The sequence below is a fragment of the Tenrec ecaudatus genome, chromosome X (assembly GCF_050624435.1).
Source record: "Tenrec ecaudatus isolate mTenEca1 chromosome X, mTenEca1.hap1, whole genome shotgun sequence".
NCBI lineage: Eukaryota > Metazoa > Chordata > Mammalia > Afrosoricida > Tenrecidae > Tenrec > Tenrec ecaudatus.
The window spans coordinates 9,799,753-9,822,562 of NC_134548.1; the positions used below are offsets into that span (position 1 = coordinate 9,799,753).

The 22,810-nt window shown below is 47.9% G+C and overlaps 1 protein-coding gene across 1 annotated transcript in view; it reads right to left on the reverse strand.

The window, feature by feature from the left end:
• GPM6B (glycoprotein M6B) overlaps nucleotides 1–22,810 on the reverse strand; it is a 154,198-nt gene that overhangs the window by 91,803 nt on the left and 39,585 nt on the right. The window lies entirely within an intron of this gene.

The following is a 22,810-nucleotide window of genomic DNA, read 5'->3' on the forward strand; positions in this document are numbered from 1 at the left end:
GTGGTGCCTCTGGGTGCATGCACTCAAACCTCTGATTTTCCCATTAGCAACTGAGTGTGCTAACAGTTTGATTCGCTCAAAACTTTCATTAACATCGAGTGGACTCCGTTTCAGAATAAACCTGTCAGAGTGATTAGAACGGCCCCACAGGCCTTTGAAGACTACATCTTTTCGGAAGCAGCCACATCTTTCTCCAGTGGAATGCATTTCTCTGTGGGCTCAAACTTCCAACCATTCAACTAGTAGCTCAATGCTTAACCACTGTGCCACCAGGGCTCCACCCAAAGTATAAAGTAACTCCTTGCCATGGAAGTCATACCGACTAATAGTGACCCTATAGGGTGGACTAGAACTGCCTCTGTGTGTTTCTGAGGCTATAACTCTTTATGGGAACAGAAAGCCTCTTCTTTTTCCTGTAGAGCAGTTGGTGATTTTGAACTGCTGACCTTGCAGAGCACAGCTTAACTCATGACCACTGTGATACCGGGGTTCCTACCCAAAGTATAGTGAAGTGTAATAAGTGCAGCAAAGCTTGTGTAGGGAAAAGGGCCAGAGACCTCCAGCTCAGCCACCAACAGGCTTTGCAACTCCAAAAGTTGCTCAAACCCTTCCGTTTGAATTGTGCCCACCCCTCCCCCAAATATGCATGGAAGTCTCCCTGAGACATGTAAATCTGATCCTCTTTGGAAACAGGGTTGTCTTTGTTATGTTCATCACACTATAAGGAAGGAGGTTGGGTTCAAAGTCTAATCTCTTCTGAATTATAAAAATCACAGAATGGCCACAGACACACCCATAGAGAGGAGGGCAGACCACAGTGACACTCATCTACAAGGATGTCTGGAAACTACTAGAAGCTGAAACACACAAGGAAGGACCACCCCCTAGAGCCACAGCCTGAATTCAGTCAGCTTTGATGGGATGGCTGTGAGTTTGATGACTGCAGCCCTGAGGAACTAAGACAGATGGATTCTATTTCCTCATTTTCCGAGCTTCCACAATGCACATGAGTAAAAACAGCAGGTCGTGGGGTGGTTGTAAAGATCCAATGCCCGTGAGAGAGCTCTTGAGATCGTCAAGCACTTCAGGGCACGGTACGAACAAGGAGAAGAGGGATATGAGGACATGGCCTAATTCCATGGGCTGATGCCTTCATTTTAGCAGGTGAAAGAAAACCCGGTGATCTCATTTAGTGTCTGACTTCTTGCACAAGAACAATGACCTGCAGCAAGAAGAGAGTAGGGGAAAAATGCGAGGGAGCCCCAAATGATTAGTGGTTACTCAAAATGAATTTAAGCATTTCTACCCACTGCCATTGGTATCGTGGAGGGGCAGCAAAAAAGAGGAAGTTCCTCATGTTGTGGTGACCCCCCCACCATAAAATTATTTTTGTTGCTACTTTATTACTGTAATTTTGCTACTCTTATGAATCAGGCGATCCCTGTGAAAGAATCATTTGACCCCAAAAGGGGTCACGAACCACAGGTTGAGAACCTCTGCTATAGGGTTTTCCAGGCTGTAAACATTAGTGAGGATGAACTATACCACCCGGTAATTGAAGGAATTTGGAGACAAAAGAGCTAAAAGCTCCCTGTTCCCCTTTATGGATTTCAGAAATACAATTTATAATTTTCAAAAGAGAACAGGAGACACAATCCTTACAAGACATGAATTGGTGCATTTCATGTAAACCCTAGTTGAGATTCTAGAATTGAGTATTAAAGAGCATCTTCCCACATATCCTTTGGAGAGGATGCAGTGTTTCGTGGTGTTAAGGTCAACCTCCCTTGCTTTTGTGCTGGTAGAGTTATTTGATTGTTAGGCTGAGAGACTTCTTCAGACACCTACGATGTGAATTATAGCAAGACAGTTGTTTAGGACTTTCATGGTCTCCTTGCCCACAAGGAAACGTGGAAGAGTAAGCCTCGCTAAGATGATTCCCAACCAATTTCAAGCCTGTTAACAAAAGGAGTGATGAAAGTGTTAAGCTGCTGGGCAGTCTGGCATTTGGAGTGATCTAGGCTTGCTCTTTCCTGATTGCCGCACCTCGAGGATCTTCCTGTCATCTTCTTGATCAAGTCTGCAAGCGGCATCGAGTCTGGCTTACCCATTAGATGAGCTCATATTCAGAAGCCACAATAAATGTGACAAAATTGAAAAAAAGAAGAATCTGAAAAGGTCAAAAGTCATGGAGATAAAGGTTGTATTCTAAATTGTAGGCCTTAAGAACCAAAATGCCTGGGCTCTATATAGGGGTGAGGCCAGTGTTGGGGTTTGGGGGAGGCACCACAGAAAGAAACTGAAGGGACTAGGTGACATGAAGATCAATTTGAGACCAAATGTTTGTTCACCCAAAAAAGTCAAGGAATGATCAAAAATATGGAATGCATAAGACATCTGTTGGTTGAAGTTCAGGTCCAGATGTGGCCCTTCTAGAAAAGCCATAAGGGGGTCTAGTAACGATTGAAGGGCTGGATGGAAGAACAGAAATTATGCATGTAAGTGCCTAGTATAGGACCTCTCTCTAAATTCTTTTGATTCTACACAATGTTTACATTCTGCTTCCAGCTGTGGCAGCAGAAAATCAAAGAAGATTCAAGTTGGGTAAAGAATGTTCCAGAAAGCAAAAAGTCCTTCAGAGTTGTGTGTGTGTGTGTACATGTATATATATATATATATATATGTATATATATATATATACCCCTGGAAAGTTGTTTAAATGATGGGAGAGGGAATGCTTCATATTAAAATAACTTTGAGATTAGTAACTGAAACCTACTTGATTTCAAAAATAAAAGGCTAAACATTTTAGCCAAGAGTGAGCTGACAGAGTTCATTTGGTTTCTCAGTTTTGAAGGTAATCCTTACCAGTGAACCTAAATCAGTTCCAGGGCAAATCTTGGGCTTTCCTAACATGTCTTTATTTCCCATAACTTCTACTAATAGAGCAGGAATTAGATATGCAAATCAGCTCTCACTAAAAGCAAAATACAGGATCTTAGTCATCTTTTCTTAGATAAAAATGGTCTGTTGCTTGTTATTAACCAGCCTACATATAAAAGAATAACTTTAAAAAATGTGATCGTTGCATAAGAGTTTTCCTTTACCCGTTGGGTCAAATGAGGGGAAATTCCATGGCACAGAATAAAATGTATGCTGTTTCCACAGAAAAGATTCCATTTCCACAAAGTTTGGCAATAGCATTCTTGGACAACGGATAGCTTTCCTTTCTCATACTTACTCAATAAAGCAATTCACTGCACAGCTCCCCGCAAATAGTGGGTCTTGATCAGAATATAACATAACCTACATTTTTCTCCTTTCTGGGGCTCTGGGGTCATTTCTTGACTCAATTCTGAAGGCATTCCAATGTGGTTAACTATGTATGTAAGTCAACAATATCACTTGGAACACATGGCGATCCCACCTTCTGGAAAAACCGAGGCATGGGAAAACTGGAGGCTAGGTGAGAATACTACCTGAGCATTGGACCCAGAGTTCTCAGAAGAAGTATAAACCAAATGTGGCCCATATCCACCAAACAACGGGAATGCAAGCGCTTGCTACAACATGCATGGACCTCAGAAACACTGCTAAGAAACTAACCACAAAATATCCCATTTTCACTCAATTTAAAGGAAATGTCTAGATAGTCAGTCAAGAGAGCTGGAATTGAGATTCGGGGTTGCTTAGAGCTAGGGGAGTGGGTTGGAGAAGCATGGAAAGTAACAATTAATACGTATGGGCGGTTTGTGGGGATTAAAATGTCCTAAAAGTAGAGTGTGGTGACGGTCACACAACCCTGTGAAGACACCCCGATCCACTGAATCATCCGCTTTAAGGGAGTGGATTGTATGGATTGTGGGCTCTCTCTCAATCAAACTGTGAGAAAACATCTGGAAGCCATGGACCATTGGCTGCGATCTATGTTCATCCACTTTAGCTTCCATGTTGCACCAATCGTTTTCCTCTGTCTCCTGAACATCCTATTTAGTGACATTTCAATGTTCCGTTCAGTTAATTTTTTACCAGAATTTTATTTTTTTTTGGGGGGGGTGTGTTGATATAACTTTAGACTTTAAGAGTTACAAAAATACTTCAGAGAATTCCCACATAACCTTCACCGGCTTCTCTCCAATTAGCTTCTTATATAATCACAAGATATTTACCAACATTTTAGAGAAAAAATTACTTTGGTTCAGTGCTGTGACTTGAAGTCCAGAAGTGACTTGGATTTCACCAGGTGTCCCATTCGCGTCCTTTTTCTGTCTCTGGGTCCGATACAGGAGGGCTTCGAGGACTCAGCTGTTGTCACATCTCGGTAGTGTCTCCAGTCCATGGCTGTTCCTCAGCTTTCCCTGATCTCTCATGACCTTGACTATTTAGTAGACCGTCCTTCAGTTTGGGTGTGGCTCATGATTTGGGTGAGTTTCCACCTTCTGAGGTGAGTTACCAGACACCTTCTGAGGTGAGTTACCAGACACCTTCTGAGGTGAGTTACCAGAGAAACGACGTGTGCCTTTTCCGGGGATTGGGCCGTCTAGGGTGTGTATGTGTGCCTGCTGGTCATGACCTTGATCCCTTGCATCTGCCAGGAGACTCCAGTGATGAGCATAATGTAAAACCCCCTTTGGGGGCAAAGAATTACTCAATGTGTACCACATGGAAGAAATCAGTGCCCCGATGGCAATGTGGGTTAAGCATCTGACTGCTAACTGCAAGAGCAGTGGTTCAAATCCACCATCTGCTCTGTGGGAGAACGGTGAGGTGGGCTGCTCCCATGAAGCTCGCCAGTCCCATCAGGTGACTCAAAGTTGGAAAGGACTTGATGACAGTGGGTTTGGTTTGGGCCCTGGGGCAGTAGGGACGGGGTTGGTCTGTCTGAAAGTCAGGATCACTCAAGAAACCCTTTAAATGAACAGTCTCCCGCCTCACCTCACAAGATTCAGAACCTGTAGATCTGAGTGAGGCTCCTGAAGGAGACTGGGCCTGGATTTGGATTGTGAGGCAGAGAGCGACGGAGCAGTGGCCCAGCTTTGGAGAAGTTCCCAGCTCAGAAGGCAGGAGGGCATCCAGGCTGAGAAATCACAAAGCACAGCTAAGCAAACACTCAAAGGAGACAGGATTGGGCAGCAGCGGAAGGAGAGAAAACAGTCCAGCCTGGCCGGCTGTGGGCGATTCTGCCTCCCGGATGGGGTCCAAGACATCCTCAGAGGTACCCAACTCCTCAAGAGCTCTGGTCTCTGGATTTGTTTTTTTAAACTCCACAATGGATATAATGTGTGCAGAGAAAAGTACAGAGTAGGCATTTTTGGTCGACAAAGCCACATTGTCTGCCACAGTCCTTTGAAAAAAGACCAGGCTTTTACAACTGCGAGGCTAAGGCTGTTGGACAGCTTCCAAATCTGTTTGAAGAAGTAAGAGCAGCCTCAACCTCAGGCAGTGTCAGGAGATTTGGGGGAGGAGGCGGGGATAAGAGGCCCCATCTGGGACTCCAGGCTGAAGGTGCGTGGGCACCACAGAGAACTCACCCAAACCAAACCAAACTCACTGCCATCGAGTGGTGATTTCTCCTGAAGCCCCAGTGCTCTACAATTCCAATGCACTCACTGCCTCGATCCATCTTCTCAGGGCCAGTACTCTAGCTAGGGCTGGGGAGCAGCTCTCGCCCTGCACATCTCTAAGTAGGCTCACCTGCTGCATGCTGACAGCATGCTTGTGCCCAGGTGCGCTCTCTCGAATTCAGATGGAACCCATTTGGAACAGGAGCTGGACAGCTGGCTGCTTTTCAAACCTGCTCCCATGTCAGGAGTGGGAAATCATTACTTTAGAGGACAGCCTGGCTCCTCAGGGCATGGGCCCAGATCTGCAGTGGCGGCATCAGCTGGGAGCCTGCGGGGGCAAGGTGTGTGTGCATTCTCCAGTCCTTTCCCATACCTTCCGATCCAGGGTTGAGATGGCGCTTTTCAAGACCAAGGGGACATGGCCTAGAGGATTACACACGGGGTGCCTAACTGCAAAGGTAGCAGTTCGAAACCACTACACCATTGTGTGCAAGTTACAGGACCAGGTGTGGCTCAAAGGGCCATATTAATTTACTCTTACCAAAATCCCCATGATCACAGAAAGCCCTGCTGGGCAGTATGGAGCTAGTGCTCAGTGAGCAGAAGCCCTTTCAAGCCAAGTGCGGGTGAAAGTCGGAACAAAGGAGGCAACGGGGTCTACCTGTCCCTCCAGTTTAGAACCCATAAAGCAGTCCCTCTTTGATCAGTGATCAAGGAAGAAACTACCAGGGACCAAGGATTCCTGGGCTCTAAGTAGCTCCAGAACACAGATTGGTTCCCACACTTCTATGTCACCCATAAACATGACTCTGGCCTCCGAGGCAGGCCGTTGACCAAGGGTCATGGATTCATTATTCGAAGAAGTCACAACGGCAGTAGCATTTTCGCCTTCAAGTTGTTAGGAGTTTCTTTTGTCAAGCTTTTCTATAACGATATGCTTTCTGATGAGCAATTGCAGGCCGTGCGTCCATGGCCCAACTGGCCACCCAGATGCTATTCATCAGAAGCATCAGGGGATGAGCAGCTGATGTTCGGGGAAGTCCACAGGATGGATCCAGGATGCTCTTGTGGTTGTGGGGGTTCTGGAACAATCTACCATTTATGAAGATGGCCTCCTGCTGACTCTGAAGGCAAAAAGAAAGGCCAAGCCTCTGCAGGCTCAAATCACATCCATCTGTCCTTTCCGGGGACAGGGGACAAGAGAATGGCTGTTTCCCAGTGGAACTCGGCAAATCCGCTATCGAGTGCTATAAGTCAGCCTTCAGTGGGTCTGTTGTCTGGCGCTGTTGGAGGTGATGTCATACACATACCATGATGTTGTGTCACCCCTATGCAGTCCCCAGAATAATGGACAAGCCATTAGGGTAATTTGGGAGCAGTCTCTCAACAGGATGGGGGCACACAAGCTACGCCACTCAGAGGCATGGCAAAGCCTGGGTCATAGGGCAAGGGAGGGCACTGCCATGACCTCACCTCACCTCCAAGCCCAGATGGTTGAAAAACAACTGGCAAACCCGTACTCCATAGACCCGGCAATGATTGGAGCCACTTCCTGCCCAAATAAGCAATGCTGTCCATCTAGAAGTGGGAGGTGACCTTGGGAAGTGGGAGGGGGGACTGTGATACGGGGGTGGGTGGGGGACAAGGGAAACAAATGTAACAAGATCCCAGCACCATGTGCAACATCCGTTATGTTCCCACAGAGAGAGCCCAGACCTGATCAAAGCAACTGGACCAAGATTCTGGGGCGGGAAGGGGAGGAGGAGAGCTTCCTTAATGCCCCAGTGGACTTGTGAGCCATTGCAGCAAAGAGGAGTTTGGGAGTAGGAGGCATGTCATGTGTCAAGGTCTCAAGGAACTGTGACTTCTCCAGAGCAGGGTTAAGGAAACCCCCCAATTATTTCCAAAATGCAGTACCTGGCCAACCTGGTGCTTTAACAAAGAATTATTTCACCCCTTTTGCATCATCTTTTTTGCATTGCGACTTCCAGTGACCCTACAAGACGGAGTGAAATTGCCCCCACCCCTCCCCAATACTACATACCGACTACAGAGGGGGTGACATGTCAGGAGGGCTGTGTTTGACTTCAGGGGAAAAAAATCCAAAGTCCGAATCCACTCAGACGAACCTTGGAAGAAAGGCCAGGCGATCTGTTTCTTAAAAACCAGTCACTGAAAACCCATGGGGAATGCAGTCCTTCTCTAGGGTTGCCATGAGTCAGAATCAACTTTGTGGCAATTGGTTATTCCTCCCCCAACCCCTCAGAATAGAAAAACAAAACAAAACATGATTGATTCTGATTAAGCTCCCATGGGTTTTCAGTGACTGATTTTTGGGAAGTAGATTGCCTGGCCTTTCTTCCAAGGTACTTCTGCGTGGACTCGAACCACCAACCTTTTGGTTAGCAGTCGTGTGTTAACCTTTTTCACCACCCATGGCCTCCTGAAAGAAAAGGAGGGAAGACATTGTCTGGAGCAAGAAGGCTGGACTTCCTTGACCTTCCTAACAATGTGGGTCCATTGACAGAGGTATCAAAGACCAGAGCAGAATTCTGGAGGTGAGAAGGGGGCGTTTAAATCAATCCCAAATGGAGCAAAAATGGCAAGTGTCTGATCCTTGAACTTCCTGAGGAACAGCTATGTGGCAGATGTTTTCACATCAATCTCTCCTTTATTCCTCAAAGAAACCCATCAAGAATGTCTTGCTCTCCTTCTTGCTATAGCTATGGAACCGGAGGCTGCACATCAGTGGCCTGCTGTGGATGACAAAGTAGTGGGTCTCAATGATGTCCATGTCTGAATCTCCAGAGCCTGTGACTGTGCGTCCTCACATGGCAATGGGGATTAAGGTGACAGATGGAATTGAAGTTACTCATCAGCTGACCTTAACCTAGGGGGAATAGCCTGGGGTGTTCAAGCAGGCTAGTGCGATCACCCACCTTCAAGTCCCATTGTTCCTGAGTTCATTCCCACTTACAATGGCCCATAGGACAGAGTGGAACTGCCCCAACCCCTCCCCAATAGTGTTTCCAAGCCTAGGATCTACGGAGGCCTGGTGCCATCACCATTCCATCGTTCATTCAATGGGTGCCCTTTCACCCAGAGACTGAGTGCTTTCACACCAGCAGGGCTCTTTAATGTGACCACTAGAGTCCTTAAAAGTGGAAGAAGGGGGCAGGGGAGAAGTCAGCCCCCTCCACTCTCACGCAGTGTGAGAAACTCGGCCTGCTCTTGCGAGTCTGAAGATGGAGGTAGCCACCCACGGTGCAATGCAGTAACTTACTTATTGTGGCTCTTCTAGCCGGTCTTTGTAACGCCCATCAAGCAATTTTTCCCGATGAGTCTCAGTAGGAGAAAGTGGGAGAAGATGCTGCTAGGACTATTGAATTCAGTGGTGCGTGCTGATTACCAGCTGGTTGTGATTGCCAGAACATGGAACTCTAACATGGGATTGGTCAGTTTTGCCGTAATGCTTGGTACAAAACGAGCCTCCCCAGCAGCAGGCAGGGAGGGGTTCACTGCCACCAAGAAAGAAGAGCCAAGAATGAAACACCTGGTTTGGACTCAGAGATTCCTGCACAGAGACCCTCCTAAATCCAGGGACAGGAAGTTGTGACACCAGAGGACTGGAGAAGGAGACTTTTGGGGGTTTCTCAGCATGTAGAACAAATAAAGTCGAGTGCCTTGAGGCAGGAGGCTTACTTGTAGAGTGAGGTGCTTCTAGGCACTTAATTGGGCCGAGGCTTATGGCAGAGTGGAGTGCCTTTGGGCACTTACCAGCAATGCTAAAGGAGCTCTGTAACACTGCTCAAGCAGGACAGAAGCCAGGCTAAGAGCCAGAGAGAGGCCTGCCAATGGGAAAAGCAGAGAGGAGGCTGTCCTGACCATTTTTTATCCTGAATTATCACCTATTAGCCTCCCTAATAAACCCCATAATCATATGTCCTATGAGCTCTGTGTGGCCATTGCAATGAATGATCAAACCCAGCTGAATGGAGAGTGCTGTGGGAGAAATGGGAGGTGTCAGAACTGACAAAGAAGACTGGAGGGTTTGACCTCCAAGTCTTAGGAATCGGCCTTGGGAGGCAGATGGTGATTCTGCTTCCCCTTTGTGAAGTCCAGCGCTCAGATGCCGCTCTCTACACCCTTTTTACACAAGGGAGGTAGAGGCCTTTAGGAGCTGGAGGTTGCCCAGCTGGAGCCCTGCTGACACCTTGATTTTAGTCCCAGGAGATCCATGGGATTTCAGCCCCTCAAAGTGGAAGACAATACATTTATGATGAGCTGTTCCAGCAGCCACAGGAAAATGATGGAGCAAGGATATAAGGGCCAGCTAGCTTTTGATTTGACAACATCCTGAGGTGTACAAAGGAGTCCTGGTGGTGCAACAGTCATAGTCCGCTGCTGGTAACTGGAAGGTTGGGGGTTTGAACCCACCAGCGCACACCTTGTGACAACGAGTCTTCTACAAAGATGGCAACTTTGGAAACCCTGCAGGGCAGTACCGTCCTCCCTCCAGGGGTTCCCTGAGTTGGTACTGACACCAGGGCAGTGGGGTGAGTTTCGAGTTGTGCTTTTTCAATAGTTTTTGGAATGTATCTAAGCTAAAAGCCAATCTTGTCTTCAGTGGCTAAGGGCCCGTGGCCAAAGAGCCACACACAGGCAGATTGACTGGTAGACGGATTAAAAATTCACTGTGCAGGCACTGCCAGTGCGGGCAGTTTGAGAACTGGCTTTGCCGCCGATGGGCTTTTGCACTCAAAACCAGTGCGGCCCCAGCTTCTCCCTTGGAACTTTTCATTAGGAGGACCAGAGGCGTTGTCTGAGTCCAATGGCTACAATGAACTCAGGGAAGACATCATTCTATCAGTTTCCCAACTCTGAATAATTCTGAGAAGCCAACCCACACACCTGGTAACAATCACACCTTATGGTAGCATCCAACATGATGCCTCTCCCGCCACCCCCAACATAAACAGCCACCAACACAAAGAGCTTGATTTAAACAGTTGGTGCCAAAGGTTCCCCACACACTCAACACAGACAGATGATGGTGATGGTGATGGTGATGATGAATGGCACTTGGCTCGGCCCTCAGCCATGCTTTGCAGCACCTTTCCTCTCAACAATGGCCTATCAGCGAAGGTCCTTATGCCCCGGCTTTGCCGACATCACCTGGAGGTCTTGTTAAAAGCAACAGTGGGGCCCGCCCACAGAATATGATTCAGCAGGGCTTCCATTTCCGGCAAGTTCCCAGGTGATGCTAATGCTGTTAGGCTTGGGAGCACACTTTGGGGAGCAGTAGTAGGTTGGCCTAGTGGTTACCCATAACGCTGACATCTCTGAGTCACCAGCTGCTTTGAGGTTTCTCCTCCCATAAAGAGTAACAGCCTCAGTCACTCCGAGAGTTTGTTCTACCCTGGCCTCGAGGGTTGCTGTGAGTCAGCATCGACTGGATGGCAGTGAAGGAACTCCACGGCCATGAGCTGGACCCCGTTAGGATGGCCTGTGAACTAGCTTCACATGGTGGAAGGGGGACCAGCTCCCTCAGCCACTTGAATGATTCATGACAGTTTCCATTATCCGTGGATTTCTTTTTTTCTTCTCGGCAAGGAATAAAAAAAGATGGTGAACACACCCACTGATTCTCCTGCATACGTGCAAACATATGTGGCTATGTCACCGCAGGCTGGATCACGTTAGGGAGACGGCTTCAGCACACGCCTATACACACAGAATGATGCTTTACAGAAGCCAGGGCTGGCAGAGGCAGCTGCTGTAGACTATGCTGACAGCAAGTGATGGAGGTCAGTGTCCAATGTTCTTGTGATAAGATGCTGGTGGCCCTCTCGGTTCTCCTCTGAAAATCCTTACGCAGTTATGGTTACAAGTTGAACTGCAGCCCTTAAAAAGGTAGGCTCAAGTCCTGAGCCCCATACCTGGCACAGCCACCTTGTTTGCAAATAGGTTCTGTGCTGATGTAATGAAAACAAGCCATTAGGGGTGGGCCGGAATCTCTTTGACTTGTTTCCTTAGAAGAGACAGAGGACAAACAGCCAAGTAAAGACAGGGAAGAGATTGGAGTGATGCTGCCACAAGCCAAGGAATGTCTAGGGCCATCAGAACCTGGAGAGATAAGGAAAGATCCTCCCCTAGAGCCTTCAGCAGGCCCACGGCCCTCTTGATACCCCAAATTCAGACTTCTGGCCTCCAGAATGGCGAGACAAAGTTTGTTGTTGTTAAGCCATCCACGGCGTGGCATTTACCAGACACTAGCTGATGCGTTCATTGTTGCCAGCATAAAAGTTCACATTCCACCCAGCTCAGCAAGGGCTTAAAGGTCCCTGCTTCTGCCAGACTCAACCTCAAACCCTGGGGCCAGTTTTTCCTTCTTCAAGAATGCGCCTCTGGCTTCTGCATGGGCCTTAGCAATGGGCACTCCCTGGCTGGCTGCTTCTGGCCATGAGAGTCTTAGAGCAAACCTCCCCTCCCCTGGAGTGTTCAGAGGGTGCTTGAACCAGTTCCTCACAGCCCACCAGATCCAGACTCCAAAGCACCTGCTGACTGGGGCTTGGACATTTGCTGGTTTCCTTATTGATTGGTCATCTCCCTTTCTCACTGTGAATGCTGTGTGGGCAGGGATCATTTCTGGATGGTATCACCCCACCAGGTCCCCCACAACTAAAACATGAACTGGTACTCAGAAAGCCCTCAGCAGATCCCGAAAGTTCTGGAGGCACAGGTCACCAGAGCTCATTTTCAATGAGGATGCTGACAGTTTAACAGTGAATGCTTGCATGTAAGAGTGCAGTGCTTAGTACTATTTACAATCTTTCCTGTCTTTTAGCTGATTGAATCCTCACCACCTTATGAGGTAGTTCCTGATATGATATTGAACCTTCAGATGAGGAAACCGAGGCACAGAAAAAGGACATCTGCCCCAGACCACAAAGCTATCAAGCAAGTAACAAAGCTGGGATTCGAACCCAGGTGGATGGAGCTGAAAAGGCCATCTCTTAAACCGGGCCTTTCAGAAGTCATGCTTGCAGAGGTGCAGCCTGAAGCGAGGCTGCCCTTCTTGGCCACAAGGAATGGTTGAGAGATGCCGAGACCCCCTCCAACCGGGGTCCTTGGAGAAAAAAGAGCTCCTGTGCAAAGCCATTTACACTACATTCCTTTTCAAAAGTGGGGCTTTCCTCAAAGTCCTTTCAAGTTGTCTAAAGGTTTCCTTAACATTCCTTCAAGTCATCTCAGGCTTTCTGTAACACTCTTTTGCCTTTCTAAATTGGGTTGATGGCCTTGATTAGTTGTCGGTCTCTCAAGGTCTAAGTGTATAATTGAGTATCTAGAGCTGCCGAGGCCACCACAATCCTCACTGCTCATGTACAATGGTGGTATGATGGTGCGCGCACGTGTGAATCTTTTTATTTGAAAACAAAACACTCCCAGGAGATTCTTTTATTGAATTGAAGCCAGCTAAACAATGAGACATGAGTTTTAAAGGGAGTGTGTGTGTGTGTGTGTGTGTGTGTGTGTGTAGACTAGGGGGTGGCACAATGGTTTCCTCTCAATGCCAAATTTGAATCTGGTTCTGAATCTCACCTGACACATCCGCGAAGAGGAGGATAGAGGGAGGCAGAGCCTGAGGATGAGGAAGATGACCACCAGGATGCTAGAACAGGGAAGCTAGCATGTGTTCTTCCTGGGGAAACCATTTTTCCACTTCTTGTAAGTGCTCAGCACACAGGTGGCATTCACTCCTGTGGGCGATGCCGTCAGGTGTGCAATAGCATGGGGCACAGTCACCACTGGGTCCTCCATAGAGGAAATACCTGTGAGGCAGAGGCCGTTCCCATTGCTCCCCACCAGGCCCAAGGAAAAGGCCAAAAAATCTTTATATATATATATATATATATCATGCGTTGAAATCGTTAACACTTTGGATATACTGGGTTCCAGAAAGGAAACCAATTTAACCTCTTCTTTAATGTTGTTACTAGAGACAGTTTTGTTCTGTTTGTTACTAGAGACATTTTAATCATATATGTGCTACGTATTACATTTCTATGTGACAGTATCAATCTAGACTGCTCTACAGTCCCTTGAATACTAAAAACAATCTAAAATGGGTCTATTAGCTAGGCATACTTTCTTAATCAGATTTTTAGCTGAAGAGAAATATCAGATTCTTCTAGGTTTTAATTGGCAACAAATTCATTAAGCTGCCCTTATCTCGAGAAGCATACCGAACTAACCTGATGTTCCATATGTTCTCTTTGCTAAGGAGTTCCTCTGGTGACCAGGAGGCAATTTGACATTTTTCTAAAATAGGGGAAGATGTTTCTCAAGAACCTATCAACTGAAAATTCAAACCTGCTAATCTAAAGATTTTGCCCATCTGAGATCATTTCTATTTACTCTGGGTTCTGGAAACATCCTGTAAGAAGAAATGACAAGTCTCCTTTTTCTCGCCACAGTTTTTCCCCTGAGAACTAGCAACTACTGCAGCCTGTCATTAAGTGGGCTGAGCATTCCCAGAGCCTTGGGAAAATTGAGGCTGAGCCTGCACCGAGGATGCCAGAACAAAACTGTCAATAAAGATGGAAGGAAATAGTCTGCCTCCTGCAAGCCTACAGCTTCAGATTCCCAAGGGAAGGACCCCCCAGGTCATCTGGCCTGCCCAAACTTTATGAAAGAGGAAATGAACCGAGAGAAGAGGCTTGCCATTCCCATTCCCTGTGCATCTAATGTACACATAGCTCACATAGGGGCAATCCAGACCTTTCCTAAAGGACGGAAGAAGTCTTGTTCCCTACCTCTGGGTTCCCATCCCAAGGCTTTTAGTTTAGTTTATTTATTTTTTTAAATATCATTCTGTTCGGCTTCCCTTACAAAGTCTATAAAGCGCAGAAGGAAACTACAGCTGTGTGTGTGTGTGGGGGGGGGCTGGATTATGAGAACATGCCCAGACAGACACAAGCTGCAATGTCACCCGGCTTGATTTCATCCGCACTTAACGCACCCTCTGCAGAGGCCCATGATACCAGAGCTTGGGTCTGGAAGTCCACTCTGAGTCCCGGTGACCCTGTAGGACAGAACAGGACGGCCCCATGAAGTTCCGAGATTGTCATCTTGTGCCCAACTTGTTGGTCAGTTGATGAGCGCTTTAACCACCAGGCTACTATTAGTTTTTGTTAGCTGCTGCCGCTGCTGTGGGTGCCACTGAGTTGGTTCCAGCTCACAGGGACCCTTTGCACCAGAGAACAGAGCCCTGCCTGGTCCAGGGCCACGCTCATTCTCTTTCAGCCCATGGTAGCAGCCGCTTGCCCAGGGTCTCGCTCTTTTTTGCTGCTCCTCCACTTGGCCAAGCATGATGTTCTTTCCAAGGGACTGGTCTCTCCTGACCACATGCCCACTAAACATTGCATTCATCATCCTGCCCATTGCCTTAGAAAGGATTCCTGGCTATTCAAGGTGATGTCCACGAAGTGTATGCTAAATGGTTTGTTTCCTTTCAGTAAGTTCCCTCTAACCGAGGTATTCAGAACACACACACACACACACACACACACACACACACACACACACACACACCCCTGAAATGAAAAATCTTGTCTCTAAATGGAGTTGCACGGCTGGCACCCCCCAGCTGCTCAGAGAGAGCAAGAGGTGGCAGTCTGTTCCTGCTAAGGCAACCCCTGTTCTGAAGGGCCGCTCTGAGTCCGAATCAACTGGGCAGCAGTGAGTTTTCATCTCAACAGTGAGGGGGCATGAAGGCTGGGTGGTGAAACTAGCTGGCAAGGAGGGCTCTTAAATTAACCTGCCATCAATCATGCCCTTTACTGTTTCAGCCACAACCTCATGAGGGGTGGTCCCTCTCCTTAGACAGGTGTGACGACCCGCAGGAGAAACCAACCCTGGACCAGGACTACCTCTGGGTTCTGCCTCCCATCACCTGTCACTGTTGCAGGCAAGAGGGCCATGCATTATGGGAGGGAAGTCCAGGTATTAATCTGACCACGGTGGCATGTGGGTGACAGACACACGAAGCTTGCCTGAGCCAGGAAAGTAGCAACACGTATGCTGTCCATGCTGTCTGATGTTGGAGTGGTTTGCTTTTGTTTTTAACTCCCAGGGCTTCTAAACGTCACCATCATGGCCCCAGATGAAAAGCTAACACTGAAGCTCAAACATGCAGGACTTGTGAATCCAAATCGAAGCACAAAGACTTACAACTGTGCACCCATGTGACTCACTTGTAATGTGCTAAACTGGTAACAGAAATGCAGTTAGACCTTCTTACCTATCCCTTGCCTCCGATTCTACCACTCGCCACCATAAAACGTTTATTGTGTTCTCCAGCGCTGAGAAAAAGGCTTCGCCAAATTAGTATTCTGCAGCTGCGTTGATGCAAATGCATGCAACTGGTAAACGAATGAATTGGAAAGCAAAGTTACCAGGAGGTTTCACATCTAATCCATGTTGAATTGAATGCAGTGCCTTTAGGAACTCAATTGATATCTTTGCAGGCTATCCCAGCTTTATGTTCCTTTCCTGCAGCAAACTCCTCAGGCATGTCCCCTGAAATCCTGCATCCCTACATCTCGATGGCCCCAGCACTGCACAGAGAGACCTGGCCTAAAGCCATTTGAGGGACAACTACTCCCAAAACGAATAACAACAACAAAACCGAGGTTTTCAGCAGCCTCCTTTGCTGCCACTAAAGTCAGCCTAAGTAAGAGTCATATGCACATGTTCTGATTTAGCGACAAACGTGCGGTGCGGAAGTTCTCCCTCTGCCAGCGGCCTTGAGCCCATTAACTGAGCTCGCTTTGTCCACCGATAAAAGCTCTGCGCTTCCACCGCTGATAACCAGAAGCACTCCAACAATACAAGCTAACAGAAATGAATGATCGTCCACATGAAAGCTGGTTTTATTACTTTGGGTGACTCCTAAGGATGCAGGGTTGAGTAGCAGGGCGGCACGAGAGCGGCAGTGTCCGCAGGGAAAGCCTCCGAAGCCCACCAGCCCCTGTCTGTCAATGAAGCACCAGGGACTTGAATTGAGCCCTAGCCTGACCTTTGGCTAAAGTCAAAAGATGGAGTCCGAGATTTGCATCGGAGATGCAAGCACCAGGATCCACGCAAGCGGCTCCTGTGAGTCACCTGTGCAGAGTTTACCAGTCCCACACCAGGCCGCAACAGCCGCCACGACCCACACACAACCTTGAGTCGATTCCAGCTCCTAGTGACCCTCCAGGACAGGGAAGGCACTCCTTAAGCTTTCTGAGACTTCACATCTGTGCGGGATCAGACAGCTAGCTCATTAGCACCGCGAGGCTCAACTCACTGTGCACCCCAGACCAATGAAATTGGGATCCGAGGGAAGGCGAGCCAGAGGTCTGAGGCCCGGGGTGCACAGGCCCTCGCCACACGGCCGAAGCTCTCCGCTCCATCCCACACTGCTTGAAACCATGAGAGGGCTTCGGAGCGTTCATAAAAAAACAAAAAAAAACTCCCTTATCTTTTCATTCTATTCTTCTAGGCACTTTTGGTAGCCCCCCTCGGACTCAATGCTCTTAAGGGAGGGTCTTCTGTTCTACAACTGGATTGCTACAACTGGATTGGGAGGAGAAAACCCCACTGTGAGCTACTGAATTCAATGATCCCACCAAGACCCTTTCATTACTCTTGGTCCATTTTTCTGTAACTCCAGCAGCATCTGACATCCTCCAGGGGATGTGATAAACCCTGATGTAGAAGAGCATGCTTTCGACCAGTGGTTCTTAGCCTTGCTAATGCCACGACCTTTGAATACAGTTCCTCATGTTGTGGTGCTCTCCCCCCGCCAACCATCAAATTATTTTCGTTGCTACTTAATCACTGTCATTTTTCTACTATTATGAATCGGGTGACCCCTGTGAAAGGGTCGTTTGGCCCCCATAGGGGTCGCCACCCACAGGTTGAGAACCGCTGCTTTAGACGCTGCTTTAACCGTCTTCCTGCAGCTGTGGATTTTGGTCAGGTCTACCTTCTTGCCGAAAGCCATTTGGTTACAGTTGAGGTACTGAGCTCACAGTTGAGGTACTGAACTCAGCACTGCACACGGCCACACCCACTGGTGAAGGCAAAATGAATAACCTTCAATTTTCTTTCCTGGGAAGCTCTCAAGGGCTAGTGAGCCACCCGGACACATCTCGGTCGCTTCCGCCGGGGGCCATGAAATCAGGAGTTACATTTGTCACATGGTTTCTAAATGAGCTAATATTTGGCAGGTCAAACGCTGTCCTCGGAGCCATTTCTATATTGTTTGTTCCTCAGCTGCACACACACTGTAGCATTATGCTCCGGCTCCCAGGGAGGGCAAACAGGAAACGCATTCTTTTCTCTGGAAGGAAAAAGATATAACTCGCTGCCTTTTCTTTTCCTTGGACATGAGGCGAGCTTATTTTTACTCTTCCACTCGGCTCCTGCAGCCCCCAGCCCCACACACGTTTTCCTCTTGTGGTTTGCTTGCTAGTGGTTTTCCAAAGCCAGACTAGAAATGAAGTTGGGAGGGAAAAAAAACAACCAATAAAAAATGTTTTTTACCCTGTGTGGCCGCCCCCCTCCCCCGACCGAAAATAGCATTACAACGAACTCTGAGGGCAACAATACCTCTTTCTCTGCAAAATATTTTTGGACTGCAAACTTTTCCCCAGCCTCCAGAAGGACCCAAATACTTGACTTGGGGGACAGAGGGTGGTGGTGTCAGCAACACGGCTGCCCACCAAGCTTCAGGCATGCTCACCAGCAAAGGAGCCTGCAGGCTCCTCGGACTGTACTGGGCACGCGAATGCCCTGAAGACTTTGTTTGGAGGCAAATTTGGACTCTACTGGGCTAGGGGAGGGCCTGAGCATCTGAATTTCTCATAGGCTCCCAGGTGAGGCTGATGGTGCCACACCCTGAGCCTTCAGAGAGAACCAGCGAGCTAGATAGCAGTTTTCAACGTGGGCTGCACACTGGAGTTGCCTGGAGACCTTTGAAAACTGGTCCGACTGCTCCCCAGACCAATGGAATCCATGGGTACCAATAGTCTGAAGCAACTCCGGATGACTCTAACGTACAGGCAATCCCCAGAGAATCGCACCAGGAAAAGTGTGCTCAGCCATTCTCTCTACGTCCTGTCCCTTCTCTGGTAGCAGAGGGCTGGGAGACTAAAGTTCTTAAACACGAACGTGTGGCTAAGGGTCCAATTCCTAAAACTTCAGCTGCTGATCTGTTATCATACTAGTAAATTCATCGATCTGTTATCCTACTAGCAAATTCATCCATCCACCAAAGCCTTGTGGAAAATGAACTCCATCCGAGAAACCCGCTGCTGGGCATTAGGTCACAATGCTGAACGAAACAGGCATGGGTTCTTCTGCGTGAAGCTGCCTAATTTACCAGGAGAAAGGCATTACCCATTTCAAGCCATGAAACGAGGAAGAGTGCTGAGTAAAATGAGAACTTAGAGTGACGTGGCTCTTTCCATAGAGAGCTGGGAAAACACGGTTTGTTCATTGGTCCAACCAATAATCACAGGATCACAAAGGTTGTTGTTTTGTGTTTGTTTTTAAACTGAAAGGGTCTTTGTGAACTTGAACTTCTGGAGCTTCATCTTACTGAAGAGGAAAACTGAATTTCCAGTTCGGAATATTTGCTACAGTGTCATCTAATATTATTGGATCTGACACATACGACAAGCTATTAGACACCTGCTAGTAGTGTGGTGGGTTAAGGGTTGAGCCACGCTTTGCAAGGTCAATGGTTCAAACCCGCCCACCACTCTTCAGGAGAAAGGTGAGGCTGTTTGCTCCTATGAAAATCTACAGCCTCAGAAACCCTTCTGTAGGGTACCTATGAATAGGAATTCGCATGATGGCTGTGGGTGTGGTTTGGGGTATTCATTAATTTCAACAGTCACTCAAGAAAGGAAAGTGACCCTCCTCGGTCAGTTGAGGGCAGGCGTTAGGTTAGTTATACTCCAGGGCATAGGAACCAGTTCATTCCAGTCTTATTCCTTGCAGAATGCCTTTCTACTCCAGAGATAATGAAACCATCTGTATCTTACCAGGCTCCCCCAGATCTGTAAGAATCACCTGGAGATCTTATGAAGCTGTAGATTTTGATCCAGTAGCTCGGCAGTGGAGAGACCAATTCTCAGCAAGGGGTCGGACTGGAGTGAACCCGTTGGAAGCCCTGGTTATATTAGGCTTCTTCAAGCTCAGCACCGTGGCTGTTGGGGCCGGATCAGTCTCTGGGGGAGCAGAACTGTCCTGTGCCTTTTAGGGTGTTTGGCAGCATCCTTGGTCTCTACCCACCAGATGCCAGTAGCACTCCACCCCCACTCCCAGTTGTGTCTCCAGACCTTGCCAAGTATTCTTTGGGGAGCACAGTCGCTCCTCTTTGAGAACCAGTGAGTTAGAGGAAGCTTGGATTTTTGCAAATACCCCCTCTCCAGGGAGTGAAGAATGTAGGCCAGTTTGATGCAGGCCCCAAAAGGAGATTGTAGCCTTCCAAGAAGAGTCCCAGTGCTCACCTGCCTAGCCCAAAGGTTAGCAGTTTGAATTCACTCAGAGGCATCTCTGGAGACAAGCCAGGCAACCTGCTTCCAAAAAGTCTCCTCTGCCCAGATGGGGTTGCCCTGAGTCAGAATCGACTCCACAGACAACTAACAAGCAGCTTCCCAATAGTACCAATCCATGCGACAGGGCCTCCACCACCTTGCACACAAAGCCTGCCTGGGGAGATTGCAGAGCACCCCCACGCCCGGGCCTCCCCCCAGACTCAATACCTCATTTTGGAAGTGGGATCCAGGCATTAGTATTTTTTCAAGCTCCTCGGGGATCTAGTGCTCACTATGCCAGTGTGATCCAATTGCACAGGTCTCTGGGAGCTGGTTAGCTACGCCGAATCTCCGGCCCCACCTTTAACCTCCTGAATCTGGCTCTGTGTTTTAACCAGCTTTCTGGCTGGTGCAAATGTACAGCCTAGCTTGAGAAGCAGCGCTGCTTTGGAATTCATAAAGAATAGTCTTTGCCCTTGCCTGGAGCCACACACACCTCTTTTCTTTCCCTCAGCTGCACAAAGCAATTCCAATAAAGCTCCCAAAGCACTCGGAATGGGTCATTTTGAAAGAGCTGCTTCTCAATTTCCCTCCTCTAAGCCCAAGAGGCCAGCCTGGTGGGGGGGGGGGTGCGAAGTGGGCAGGATCCCCAAGGGAGGAGTGTGGCATGGCTGCCCTTGTGGGGATCTGTCTGAGCCTGCAACTTGGAGAGGTGCATAAGTATCTGGTGGCAGGCTGACCAGCCAGATGTGAGGACATAGTGTGTTTTGCTGGGAGTTGGGGGAAATGGATCCACCTAGCCCTGTCAGACCAGCTCAGGCTCCAGGCTCTGTTAAGGCATGAGGGAGGGGGAACAAAGGCTCTGAAGCGAAGAGGTAGAGCGAGAGGTTGCAGGCGCACAGAAGACATTACTGTGCTCGTGGCCCGAAACAAACAGAAGAAAAGTATGCCCATCACCGCCTAATGAGTTCACTTCTGGCTGCCAGAGTCGGAGCCCCAGAACAATGAACAATTGGCATGGCTTCTGTTTCCACAATGGGGCCTTGTGAATGTCCAGGCAGAACATTTTGCCTACCAGGCACTGGGCAATTTTCCTTCTGGGCTATGCTCTCGACCTGGACAGCAAGTTGCATACGCATCGCATTTTGGGGCAAGGCACAGAAACATGTGAACCTCCTGTCCAATGTAGCCCTTGGATACGACAGAATTTCTTACTCTAGAAACTCTCATCTTAAGAAGAAGAAGAAGAAGAAGAAGAAGAAGAAGAAGAAGAAGAAGAAGAAGAAGAAGAAGAAGAAGAAGAAGAAGAAACAAAGCAAATCAGAACAAAAAAGCCTGCTTTGAATTGCAAGTCAGTCACAGTTGCCTGGTTAGCGGGATATTGACATACCAGAAGGGTCTCAAAAATCTCCTTGCCAACTCAACGACCTCAAAGGCACAGCTTGGGTATAATTATGCTGCCTTTCAATGTTCACAGTCATTATTTGTTAACTCACTTGAAATTCATGTCTGCCTCCTCCATCAATAATCCTGACAGCCCTAAAGTAGCTCATGATAATGCATGATCTACTGCATCAGTTTCTGTGGCTGCTTTATGTACCAGGTGGCCTATCCAAACGCTCCCCCAGTTGGCATTTTCCAAAGTTCAGGCATGTTCACTTCTTCAGACCAAAAGCTAGGGTCTCAGTTCATATCTGGTAAGTACTGGGTGAACTTCCACTTAAGTCCCTTCTCTGTCATCAGACTAAAAAACAAAAGACCCATGGTCATTGAGTCTATCCCAACTCATAACGTCCTTAACTAGGATTTCTGAGAAGGCATCTTTATGGAAAGAGAGGGTCTCAGTTTTCTCCCCCAGAGGACCCGATGGGTTTGAATCACTGGCCATGTAGTTGCAGCCCAATGTCTGACATACTGTGGCTTCATTGGCTGTGTCTTCTTTTTTTGAAAAATTTTTTATCAGGGGCTCATACAACTCTTATCACAATCTATACATATATCAATTGTGTAAAGCACATCTGTACAGTCATTGCCCTCATCATTCTCAAAACATTTGCTCTCCACTTAAGCCCTTGGCATCAGGTCCTCATTTTTCTCCTCCCTCCCTGCTACCCCTCCCTCATGAGCCCTTGATAATTTACAAATCATTATTTTGTCATTTCTTGCCCTGTCCAAAGTCTCACTTCACCCACTTTTCTGTTGTCCGTCCCCCCAGGGAGGAGGTCACATGTAGATCCTTGTAATTGGTTCCCTCTTTCCAACTCACTCTCTCTCTACCCTCCCAGTATTGCCACTCACACGCCTGGTCCCGAAGGTATCATCTGCCCTGGATTCCCTGTGTTTCCAGTTCCTATCTGTACCAGTATACATCCTCTGGTCTAGCCAGACTTGCAAGGTATAATTTGGATCATGACAGTGGGTGGGGGGAGGAAGCATTTAGGAACTAGAGGAAAGCTGTATTTTTCATCGTTGCTACATCGCACCTTCCCCTAGACCCCTCTGCAAGGGGATCTCTAGTGGCCGACGAATGGGTTTTGGGTCTCCACGCTGCACACACCCCCTTCATTCACTATGGTAGGAATTATTTTGTTCTGATGATGCCTGATACCTGATCCCTGATCCCTTCGACACCTCGTGATTATACAGGCTGGTGTG